Here is a 12,162-nt window from a genome sequence, read left to right on the forward strand (position 1 = left end):
TTTAGCCAATCACAATGGAGGGGGCGTGGCCGAGACTTACAGGTGTCCCCGGGAAATGTGTACCTACAGAAACAGCAAGCTCCGCGTCCATAGCGACCGCTCCACCCAAAACGCTGTCTCGTCAACGTGGAAAAAAATATTTTCTCCAGCAGATGTCTTAGTTACAACATGACTGAGCTAACTGGAGTAGTTTCATGTCGCATCCGACAACGGGAGGCTTTTAACAGATGACGTCCTGATGTTAGCTTTGCTGGAAAACCTCGCAGCCACTTTTATTTGTTATAGTGTACCGTGCTCCTGGCCCGTATTCTGAATTTGTATCTGAATTCTCAGAGTTTTTATCCAGTTTAGTTCTTAAATCAGATAAAGTTATTATTGTAGGCGATTTTAACATTCATGTCGACGTTGATAATGACTCCCTGGCTACCGCGTTTATCTCATTATTAGACTCCATTGGCTTCAGTCAGGGTGTACATGAACCCACTCACTGTTTTAACCATACCCTCGATCTAGTTCTGATGTAAGGAATTGAAATTGATAACCTAAAAGTCTTTCCACAGAATTCCTCGCTATCGGATCATTATCTGATTACTTTTGATTTCTTTTTACTCGATTACACGCCACTCAGCAACAGTTACTATACTAGATGTTTATCAGATAGTGCTGTCGCAAAATTTAAGGAAAAGATTACTTCGTCGTTAAATTCAATACCAATACCTTCAGTAACAGAGGTTTCCCGTGCCGACTTTAACCTCTCCCAAATTGATCATTTTGTTGATAGCGCCGTAGGCTCGCTGCGAACAACACTTGACTCTGTAGCTCCTCTTAAAAAGAAGTTAAAAAAGCAAAGAAAGTTCGCTCCTTGGTATAACTCTCAAACCCGTAAGTTAAAACAAATATCGCGAAAATTTGAAAGGAATTGGCGATTAACCAAACTGGAAGAATCTCGTTTAATCTGGACAGACAGTCTCAAAACTTATAAGAGGGGCCTCCACAATGCCAGAGCAAACTATTACTCAGCATTAATAGAAGAAAACAAGAACAACCCCAGGTTTCTTTTCAGCACTGTAGCCAGGCTGACTGAGAGTCAGAGCTCTATTGAGCCTTGTATTCCTTTAGCCCTTAGCAGTAATGATTTTATGAGCTTTTTTAATGACAAAATTCTAACTATTAGAGGCAAAATTCATGACCTCCTGTCCTCAGATAGTACCTATCTAACCTCAAACACAGCTGTAAGACCTAATATATATTTAGATTGCTTCTCCCCAATTTCTCTTCAAGAATTGACAGCAGTGATTTCTTCATCTAAATCATCAACGTGTCTCTTAGACCCCATCCCAACTAGGCTACTTAAGGAGGTCTTTCCTTTAGTTAACACTCATATATTAGATATGATCAATATATCCTTATTAACAGGCTATGTACCACAGTCTTTTAAGGTAGCTGTAATTAAACCTCTACTAAAAAAGCCCACCCTGGATCCAGAGGTGTTAGCCAACTATAGACCAATATCTAATCTTCCCTTTATGTCAAAGATCCTTGAGAAAGTAGTCGCAGACCAGCTGTGTGATTTTCTCCATGATAATAATTTATTTGAGGAATTTCAGTCAGGATTTAGAGTGCATCATAGCACTGAGACAGCACTAGTTAAAATTACAAATGACCTTCTGATTGCTTCAGACAAAGGACTTGTCTCTGTACTTGTTTTATTAGATCTTAGTGCAGCGTTTGACACAATTGACCATCAAATTCTACTGCAGAGACTGGATCACTTAATTGGCCTAAAAGGTTCTGCACTAAACTGGTTTAAATCTTATTTATCTGATCGTTTTCAGTTTGTTGACGTTCATAATGAATCATCCTTACGTACTAAAGTTTGTTTTGGAGTTCCGCAAGGTTCTGTGCTCGGACCAATCCTATTTACTCTATATATGCTTCCTTTAGGTAACATCATTAGAAATCACTCTATAAATTTCCATTGTTATGCGGATGATACACAGTTGTATTTATCGATGAAGCCTGAAGAAAGTAATCAATTAACTAAACTCCATAACTGCCTTAAAGACATAAAAAATTGGATGAGCACCAATTTCCTGATGTTAAATTCAGACAAAACTGAAGTTATTGTTCTTGGCCCCAAACAACTCAGAGACTCTTTATCTGATGACATAGTTTCTCTAGATGGCATTGCTCTGGCCTCTAGCACTACCGTAAGAAACCTCGGAGTAATATTTGATCAAGATTTGTCTTTTAATTCTCATTTAAAACAAACCTCACGGACTGCATTTTTTCATCTGCGTAATATTGTGAAAATTAGGCCTATCCTGACCCGAAAAGATGCAGAAAAATTGGTCCACGCTTTTGTTACCTCTAGGCTGGATTACTGTAACTCTCTATTATCAGGTAGCTCTAGTAAGTCCTTAAAAACTCTCCAGCTAATTCAGAATGCAGCAGCACGTGTACTAACAGGAACTAAGAAACGAGATCATATTTCTCCTGTTTTAGCTTCTCTGCACTGGCTCCCTGTAAAATCCAGAATTGAATTTAAAATCCTACTGTTAACTTATAAAGCTCTAAATGGTCAAGCTCCATCATATCTTAGAGAGCTCATAGTGCCATATTATCCCACCAGAACACTGCGCTCTGAGAACGCAGGGTTACTCGTGGTCCCTAAAGTCTCCAAAAGTAGTTCAGGAGCCAGAGCCTTCAGCTATCAGGCTCCTCTCCTGTGGAATCATCTTCCTGTTACGGTCCGGGAGGCAGACACCGTCTCCACATTTAAGACTAGACTTAAGACTTTCCTCTTTGATAAAGCTTATAGTTAGGGCTGGCTCAGGCTTGCCCTGTACCAGCCCCTAGTTAGGCTGACTTAGGCCTAGTCCGCCGGAGGACCCCCCTATAATACACCGGGCACCTTCTCTCTCTCTCTCTCTCTCTCTCTCTCTCTCTCTCTCTCTCTCTCTCGTATTCTATTACTGCATCTTGCTAACTCGGCCATTCTGGATGTCACTAACTCGGCTTCTTCTCCGGAGCCTTTGTGCTCCACTGTCTCTCAGATTAACTCATATCACAGCGGTGCCTGGACAGCGTGACGTGTGTGGTTGTGCTGCTGCCGTGGTCCTGCCAGATGCCTCCTGCTGCTGCTGCCATCATTAGTCATTAGTCATACTTCTACTGTTATTATACACATATGACTATTGTCACACATGTATACTGCCAGATATTAATACATACTTTCAACATATTGTACCACAGTAACCAGAACTATAACTATAATATTATTACTTTCAATAATGTTGTTGTAAGCTACTGTCATTACCTGCATCTCTCTCTCTGTCTCTCTTTCTCTCTCTCTCTCTCTGTCTCTCTCTCTGTCTCATTGTGTCATACGGATTACTGTTAATTTATTATGCTGATCTGTTCTGTACGACATCTATTGCACGTCTGTCCGTCCTGGAAGAGGGATCCCTCCTCAGTTGCTCTTCCTGAGGTTTCTACCGTTTTTTTTCCCCGTTAAAGGGTTTTTTTGGGGAGTTTTTCCTGATCAGCTGTGAGGGTCATAAGGACAGAGGGATGTCGTATGCTGTAAAGCCCTGTGAGGCAAATTGTGATTTGTGATATTGGGCTTTATAAATAAAATTGATTGATTGACCGTTTATTGAGTTATTACCTTATTTTTATACAGTCTATGGTTATTACAGACACCGCTAACGGCTAACGTTAACAGCTAATGGCTAACGTTAACAGCTAACGGTTAGCCCAGCTAATCTACGATAACCATGTTAATTACAAAACACACAGAAATAGTAACGCTTGTTCAATCATTGTGTTTATAGACTTAACAAACATCAGATTAGTCTACACGGTGATATAGTGATGTGAAAAATGTGATATATAGCTAAACTCTGCTGGTTTTCTACCCAAAGTATTTGTAAACAACACGGTGGTTCCCTGGGGGCACCGCCGGAAGTGAAGGGCGTGAGGCCCCTGCACTTCCGTTAGTCGAAAAACTCCAGGCTGTGCCTCCAGAGGTAAAGTAAGAAAAGAAAATTTATTTTTTTTTTTTATTTTATTTTTTTTACCGATGGATTTCCAGATTGGAATTATATTGATTGACAATATCGATAGGCTTCATTTTTATTGTTATTGTTTTTTTGTTTTTGCGCAACAAATGCAACAAAGGGCTTGGCTCTTGCTTTTCCCCAAGGGACAAAACATGTCGTGTGGTTTTGTAATGAAAGCATTCACATCATCATTCTATCAAGGAAATAAAGTAGCCTATACATTTGATATTGCAAACTTTCCCGTCTCCCTATCATGCTGACTGCCAAGACCTAATTCAGTTCAGCTGGAGTGCAACAGAACCGCAGCAATCAGTTTCCAAAAAATCTGGTTTTGGACGTATTAAGCCCCTTCATGACATAAAATCTAGGGGCAAGGCCTCTACATTAAGAATATATTTGGGCGGGACATAAAAATTACGCTCATTTTCAGCCGCCGCATTTATCAACATGCACCTGTTTGTATGCTGAGACTGGAGAGGCACAAACTTTTAATGAATCATCCCTGTCGTAAGAGGAGTTCTGCACCCAAATTTGCACTGGTTTCTACGTTCATTTGATAGTGCCAGTGTGTGTATTCTACATAAAAAAGAAGGATTGGGGTGCCTTCAGATTTTTCATTCATGTAAAGGGTGCCGGGACTGAAAAAAGGTTGAGAAACGCTGCTTTAGACACCTGCAGGATTCTGAGGGGCAGATTATCACAAATATCTCAAAAAGTATAAAGTTTCTCAGAAATTAAAATATAGTCATTTAAGTGTCATTTTGAAGACCTACAAAATGATGTTTGAATGAAGTTTGGATGTTAAGCAGTTCAAGCTGAATTAATTCTGGTTAGAAGAATTATAAAGACGGTAAGAAGCCAAGGGATAACAGTTCTTTGCATTTACATGCAAAGAAAATATGCAGTATGTATACAGTTAATCATCTGTTTACTGTTTATAGCCCTGTTTTGTCTTCATTTTTTAAAGTGCTAAATGTCTGAAGTTATTGTATAGGAGCAGCAGCATTTGCTGGAGTGTGGCTACAAGAGACAAACTCAAGATACCAAAGACACAATCAGGAAGCTTGAGAGGGAGCAGAAAAGAGAGCCGAAGAATGAGCCGGGTGTCTGGCTGTGCAATGGTAAATGTGCTGCATTTATATAGCATTATTCTGTACTCCTCCAAGCACCCAAAGCTCTTTACTCACCTTCACCCATTCTCAGAATAAACTGGATTTTTCCTGATCATTTTCATCATTTGTACAACTATTCCGGAGATTTGAACACTGAAGTCCTCCTGAGAAAATCCTACTGTCCCCTAGTTTTTCCTCCGGAGATAATGAGCTCTGGTCTGAATGAGGTGATGAACCTGCGAGTGGACTTGAGAGGCCATCCAATTTAGCCTGTGTGTAAAACCAGCGTTTTACTCTCTTAAAAGAGAGAGTATATTTTTATTAGGCTTGTGCCGGTTTGAAAATTTTCCAACCAGTTTGATTTAAAGCCAAATATCTAACCGAACCGATACATCGAATTATATACCTAATTTTACCACTGGAGCTATTTTTCCCAATAAAAGCCCATTATAGGTGTAATGTGCTTCCAATCCACTAGGTGGCGGTAATGCTGTATTAACCGCCAATACACACAAGGTTACACAAGAAGAAGAAGACGCAGAAGGACACCAAGGAGCCTTCCTCCGACTCCGCTCTCTCAGTGGAGACATGGTGGTTGAGAGGGCCGAGTGAGAGGACGTTCCTCTAGTAGTTCCTGCCCCCCAAATAGTACCAGGAACTTCTTCAGTGGAAACGAGTTACTAGGGCAACAAACTGAATGACTGCTGACTCCCTCGCACTTTTCCCCGCCCCCAGTGAAATTTGATCTCTGGCAACAGCAGCAGCAGACAGCTGAGCGGAGCTTCTGAAACAAACTAAACAAAACACTTGTAGGCTCCTCCACTTCATTTATAAACAAACATAAACCTTATTAAGTTGTCATAATGCATGTTACAATGCAAGATAAGTTGAATATAGTCCCTTGACACACCGCCAATGTCACAGACCACTGGTTCTAGGTAGACTAATAGTCTAAAGTTATATCGCTACTAACTGTAGCTCACCATGCATTAAAGCTAAAACTAGGGATGCACCGAATATATTCGGTGACCGAATATATTTGGCCGAATATTGCAAAAAAAACGCACATTCGGTATTCAGTGGAATAAGTGAAAAGCAAGGCTGAATAATAGCAGCGTGGTTATAACGCAATCAAACAGCGTGCGGTGACGGACGGAGTAAAATGTCGGTAGTGTGGCAATATTTTACTCCGTCCGTCACTGCACTTGCATTTGCGACTAAAAATAGTTTTGTACCAGCAAAATACAATACAATACAATACAATAACGTTTATTTGTTTAAGAAGGGACCGTGTACATCAATAAACATTCCTTTTAAAGAAAAGAAAAAAGAAAATGCAGATGCACCCAATTGCAGCCACTGTGTGGCTGCGCTGTGTGAGTACAGATTTCAACCAGCAGCAGCAATACGGCAGCCATAGTGCTCCGTGGCGCAAGATGAGGCTTATCGGCGACGTAGAAGTCTGGCTCCAATAATGTCCTCTTCTTGGCGTCATGGATTTTAAAATGTATCATCATGGCAGTTGTTTAGAAGAAAAGAGAGGATTAACAAAAGGAAGGAATGAAAGAAAAAAAAGAAAATAATAATAATGATAATGTAACAATGGTGATAAACAAAAAATATGTACGTAAAAAAAAAAGAAGGAAAGGGGGGGGAGAGAAAAAGAGACAAAAAAGAGAAATAAAAAACAAAACATTATTTACAAAACGTTATCACCAGAGTCAGTCTGAGCTGGGCTAATGATGGGGATCAGGAATGTGAAATGAGGCTGAATTTTGATCGGCATTGTTAACGTTCATAATATGTGTGAATTTCAAATTTCGGGATAAAAAGTGCTGGTGAATGTTGCTCTTTGTCCTTCTGTCAGAGTGACAGTCTTGGCAGGTTTGTAGGTGTAGGTCTCTATCAGTATCGCGTGATAGAGTCAGGATCAGGTGGTGCATGGTGTAGTCTGGTGGGAAAAGGTTTTGCGTTGTTAGTCCTGCACGTCTAGTTGGTGTCTGTTGAATTCACAGTTATTTTTCGTGCCGTCCTCTGATGAGCTTGTTCGTCCTGGCGTTGTTCGTCCTCGGATCGACAGCTGAGTTCCTCCGTTGGCTCAGGGACCTTCCTGCAGTGGCTGGCGTGAATCCACGTTGCTCTCTCAGCGATCCTCACAGCAGTATGTGTTGTCAGGAGCACCTGGAATGGACCTCGCCAGCGTTTGGAGTGCCAGTGTTTCCTTCTTAGGTCCTTTATCACCACCCAGTCGCCAGGTTGGAAATCATGGAGTGATGTGGAAGCTGGTGGTGGAAGGGCTGATTTCACCTGCTGAGAGATTTGAGAGAGAGTGGAAGATAAGTTTTTTCAGTATTGTAACATGTCATCCTCACATAGGCCAGTGGAGGGGAGTGGCCTGGTTACAGGCTCCACTCCTAGGGATGGAGGTCTGCCAAAAAGAATTTCAAAGGGACTCATGTTCACTCTGGACCTTTTTCTCATTCTCATATGCATTAGGACAGTAGGCAGAGCTTTTGTCCATGACAGTACCGTTTCCTCACAACACTTAGCCAATTTTGATTTAGGGTGCCATTTTCTCGTTCGACAGCACCTCCACTGGCAGCGTGGTATGCACAATGTTGTTTGAGGTCAATGGCAAGAAAATCACTGATTTGGGTTATTGCAGAATTGACAAAGTGTGAGCCATTATCGCTGCTCAGTTTAGTTGGTATTCAAATGTTGGAATGGTCTGTCTGGTGGTGGGTGAGCGGCGTGTGTGATTGTTTTGGTTTTACCTGCATTATATGTTGCACAAACCATACATGATTGACAAAACTTCTGCGCATGAACTGAAAACCCTTTGGTGAACCAGTGTTGAGTTATGGCATCCAACATCCCCCCTTTTGACACATGGTCCAATCCATGTGTCAATTGTGCAAAGTGAGGAAAGAAATGTTTGGGCTGGCAAGATTTTGTTATCGTGTCCCGGCCACACTGCTTCTTCCTGTGTGGCACTGCAGCGTCTCCACAACGTCTTTTCTTGTGGTGTGGCAAAGGACTGTATTGCTGTAAGGGAGCTGGGAATAGAGACTGGAGTTGAAACAAACAAAGTATCAAGGATAGTGGGTTGGAGTGCAGCTCTTTTTGCAGCGGCATTGGCTCTTGTGTTTCCTAGAGAGACAGAATCTGAGTTGTTAGTATGAGCAAGGCATTTACAAACAGCAATTGAGTTTGGGAGCAAAATGGAACAAAGGTATGCGCACTGGAGAGTCATCACAGGAAACAATTACTCCTGCTGCTTTAAGAGACTCAGAGACTGGTGGTACACACACACTCTTGGCATATCCTGCAGGATTTTGTATCTAGGTGTGAGGTTAAGAGATCTAAACATTTGAAGTATTTAAAAACACAAAGAAAATACAATTACAGCTTGCATTAGTGATTTTGTAACTCACTTTTCTAAATATGGTAAAGTTGCTGCAGGTCGCTGTTTAGACTATCTACCATAAACACCATAACAATTATCGCTGTCACTTTAGATTACACCCGAAAAGAGCCTCATACTTACACAGTAAAAAACGTGTAAGGAAATAATAATTATGAATGTAAATTATATAATTTGGATTCATTTAATGCAAATTACTGGGTAAATATTGGAAAATGTGAGGTGTGGTTCATCAGGACAGAGAGTGAAAATTAGCCAAAGGTATAATGTCAGAAGCGGGACAAGAGACCGCGACTGCAGATTCCCTGCCATATGGGAAATGTCACACCTGTGATCAGTCTACACTATGATGTTAATTCAATTAAAAGTGTTTTGAATGTCTTTCAATTGTGTGCAATACTTCAAATTTAACACAACTGACATTCCATTGCACCAACTTGACATGTTACAAAAACGTTCAATGTAAGTTCTGTGAAATACATCAAAATTATATCATTTTAACTTGTAATTATTTTTTCCTTATGTGTTTTTTACTGTGTAAGTTGCAGGATACCATAACCACACAATTATTATTATAGTAACGCTCTATACTTGAGTCAAACATCAGGACAAGATAACAATCTAAAAAAATAAATGTTGATTAATAAGTTCAAGTTATTTATATAGCACATTATCATACATAGAATGTCACTCACTGTGCTTAAAAATAAAAGAAAAATGAAAAAATAAAAAGAACAGCCTAACAGTAATAATAATAATAATAATGAATAAAATAACAGGCTATAATAGATTGAGGGGAAAATAAGACTGAATGAATAGATGGTAAAAACAATAAATTAAAAATAAAGATAAAAAATAAAAATAAACCTAAAACTACGTCACAGTCATTTTATAACTAACCCCAGATAGCAAAAGACTTAATTCAACGTTGAATTTTGGTCAAATTGGTTAATTTTGGTTGAGGTTGAAAAATCTATGTTGACTCAATGTTTAATTACAGATAGCATTTCAACGTTTGAAAAAATGTTGTTGAATCAGCATTGTATAGATGCTGGTTTTTTTAATGTTGAAATGTCAACATTGAATTGACATCGTTTCAGTGCATGGTGGGCTGAGATGCTGTGCTGATGCACTGAGCACAAGAAGGCTAGTAACAAGCTTTTACAAAGAGTCCAACTCTGCAGTGGAGAACAGGCACGTCTCGCTCACTGTGGCTACGGCTAAAAACATACACACCTCACTGACTGCGTCTCACATCATCACGTCGCCCCTCAGATTATCCCCATAGCTACCTTATAAAAGTCCATTCTCACTAAGACGGGAATATCCGCGCGGATTATTCTCGTTGGAAAAATATAAAAGCTGATTTCTTGGGTTCTTATGGAAGTTTGCACACCGAGGCGGAACTTTCGTGTGGTGAAAAAAAGTTTCCGCCCAGACTTTGACCCCCCGCGGAATTCGCCGGCAGAACAACACAGCTGGGCCAATAATATTGTTTGTTTATAGTCACGCAGATCGGGAGAGTCCGAAATCCAGTCAGGCAGGACAGTATGGGGGAAAGGTTGATAATTTCACAGCAGCTCCTCCTTTTTGATAATAGACAGGATGATTTTATGAACAGTGAATTAAAGAACAAGGTCTGGCAGTCCATTGTCCAGCTTGGTGGCTGCGGTGAGAGTGTAAGTGCTAAACAAAGTTGATGTTGACGCTTGTTAAACGTTAGTTTGCTGGCTCGCTGCCGCCGCTGCTGCTGCTACTCTCGTCCATGTTCATCCGCACCTGTTCGCGCAGCGCTGACTTGGAACACAACAACGCGAAATTTCGTAACGCGTCTGTACCGCGCCTGTGTGTATGGTTACTGACTGTAACAGCGCTCAAGGGTTGGATTGGATGTTCGTCCTGTGATAGGCTAGTGTCATGTCTATGTGTACTTGTACATCAAGCTAACTCATTCTACAGAAACAAGCAATAGGCTCCTGTCCTGTGAACATTGTCTCTCTCAAGGCTTGCTCACTTAATTTAATTATCCTTAAAATTATTTCAATTGCTGGAAATGTTAAATGTTTAATTTTTATTTTCAAGGCCAAATCCCGTGTATCTGGAGTCAGATGGGGAGCCAGAAACGAGCAGTGTTAAGAAAAAATTTGCCAAGCCACCTGATGTTCGTTTTCCAGGTACAGCGATGACACTGTCAGTTATGGCACTAACTGCTACACCTGTGTACATATTTCTCATGTATAATTCCACTTATTTGTTAATACAGTGCTGCCAGAATCCAGCCAGTGCCCCTCACATGCAAGCAGTGGTATGTCATTACTTATTAAAATGGCAGAGACAGAATTTTGCATGTGAGCTTTAATTTAAAAGCATTTAGTTTCTCTGTCAGTACATACAGTGCAGGCCAAAAGTTTGGACACACCTTCTCATTCAATGCGTTTTCTTTATTTTCATGACTATTTACATTGTAGATTCTCACTGAAGGCATCAAAACTATGAATGAACACATGTGGAGTTATGTACTTAACAAAAAAAGGTGAAATAACTGAAAACATGTTTTATATTCTAGTTTCTTCAAAATAGCCACCCTTTGCTCTGATTACTGCTTTGCACACTCTTGGCATTCTCTCCATGAGCTTCAAGAGGTAGTCACCTGAAATGGTTTTCCAACAGTCTTGAAGGAGTTCCCAGAGGTGTTTAGCACTTGTTGGCCCCTTTGCCTTCACTCTGCGGTCCAGCTCACCCCAAACCATCTGGATTGGGTTCAGGTCCGGTGACTGTGGAGGCCAGGTCATCTGCCGCAGCACTCCATCACTCTCCTTCTTGGTCAAATAGCCCTTACACAGCCTGGAGGTGTGTTTGGGGTCATTGTCCTGTTGAAAAATAAATGATCGTCCAACTAAACGCAAACCGGATGGGATGGCATGTTGCTGCAGGATGCTGTGGTAGCCATGCTGGTTCAGTGTGCCTTCAATTTTGAATAAATCCCCAACAGTGTCACCAGCAAAACACCCCCACACCATCACACCTCCTCCTCCATGCTTCACAGTGGGAACCAGGCATGTGGAATCCATCCGTTCACCTTTTCTGCGTCTCACAAAGACACGGCGGTTGGAACCAAAGATCTCAAATTTGGACTCATCAGACCAAAGCACAGATTTCCACTGGTCTAATGTCCATTCCTTGTGTTTCTTGGCCCAAACAAATCTCTTCTGCTTGTTGCCTCTCCTTAGCAGTGGTTTCCTAGCAGCTATTTGACCATGAAGGCCTGATTGGCGCAGTCTCCTCTTAACAGTTGTTCTAGAGATGGGTCTGCTGCTAGAACTCTGTGTGGCATTCATCTGGTCTCTGATCTGAGCTGCTGTTAACTTGCCATTTCTGAGGCTGGTGACTCGGATGAACTTATCCTCAGAAGCAGAGGTGACTCTTGGTCTTCCTTTCCTGGGTCGGTCCTCATGTGTGCCAGTTTGGTTGTAGCGCTTGATGGTTTTTGCGACTCCACTTGGGGACACATTTAAAGTTTTTGCAATTTTCCGGACTGACTGACCTTCATTTCTTAAAGTAA

General features: G+C 41.0%; 1 protein-coding gene across 1 annotated transcript in view; it reads right to left on the reverse strand.

Moving 5' to 3' along the window:
• The window catches only part of LOC144464776 (uncharacterized), a 199,224-nt gene that overhangs the window by 130,099 nt on the left and 56,963 nt on the right, over window positions 1-12,162 (reverse strand). The window lies entirely within an intron of this gene.

The sequence above is a fragment of the Epinephelus lanceolatus genome, chromosome 11 (genome assembly GCF_041903045.1).
Source record: "Epinephelus lanceolatus isolate andai-2023 chromosome 11, ASM4190304v1, whole genome shotgun sequence".
Taxonomy (NCBI): domain Eukaryota; kingdom Metazoa; phylum Chordata; class Actinopteri; order Perciformes; family Serranidae; genus Epinephelus; species Epinephelus lanceolatus.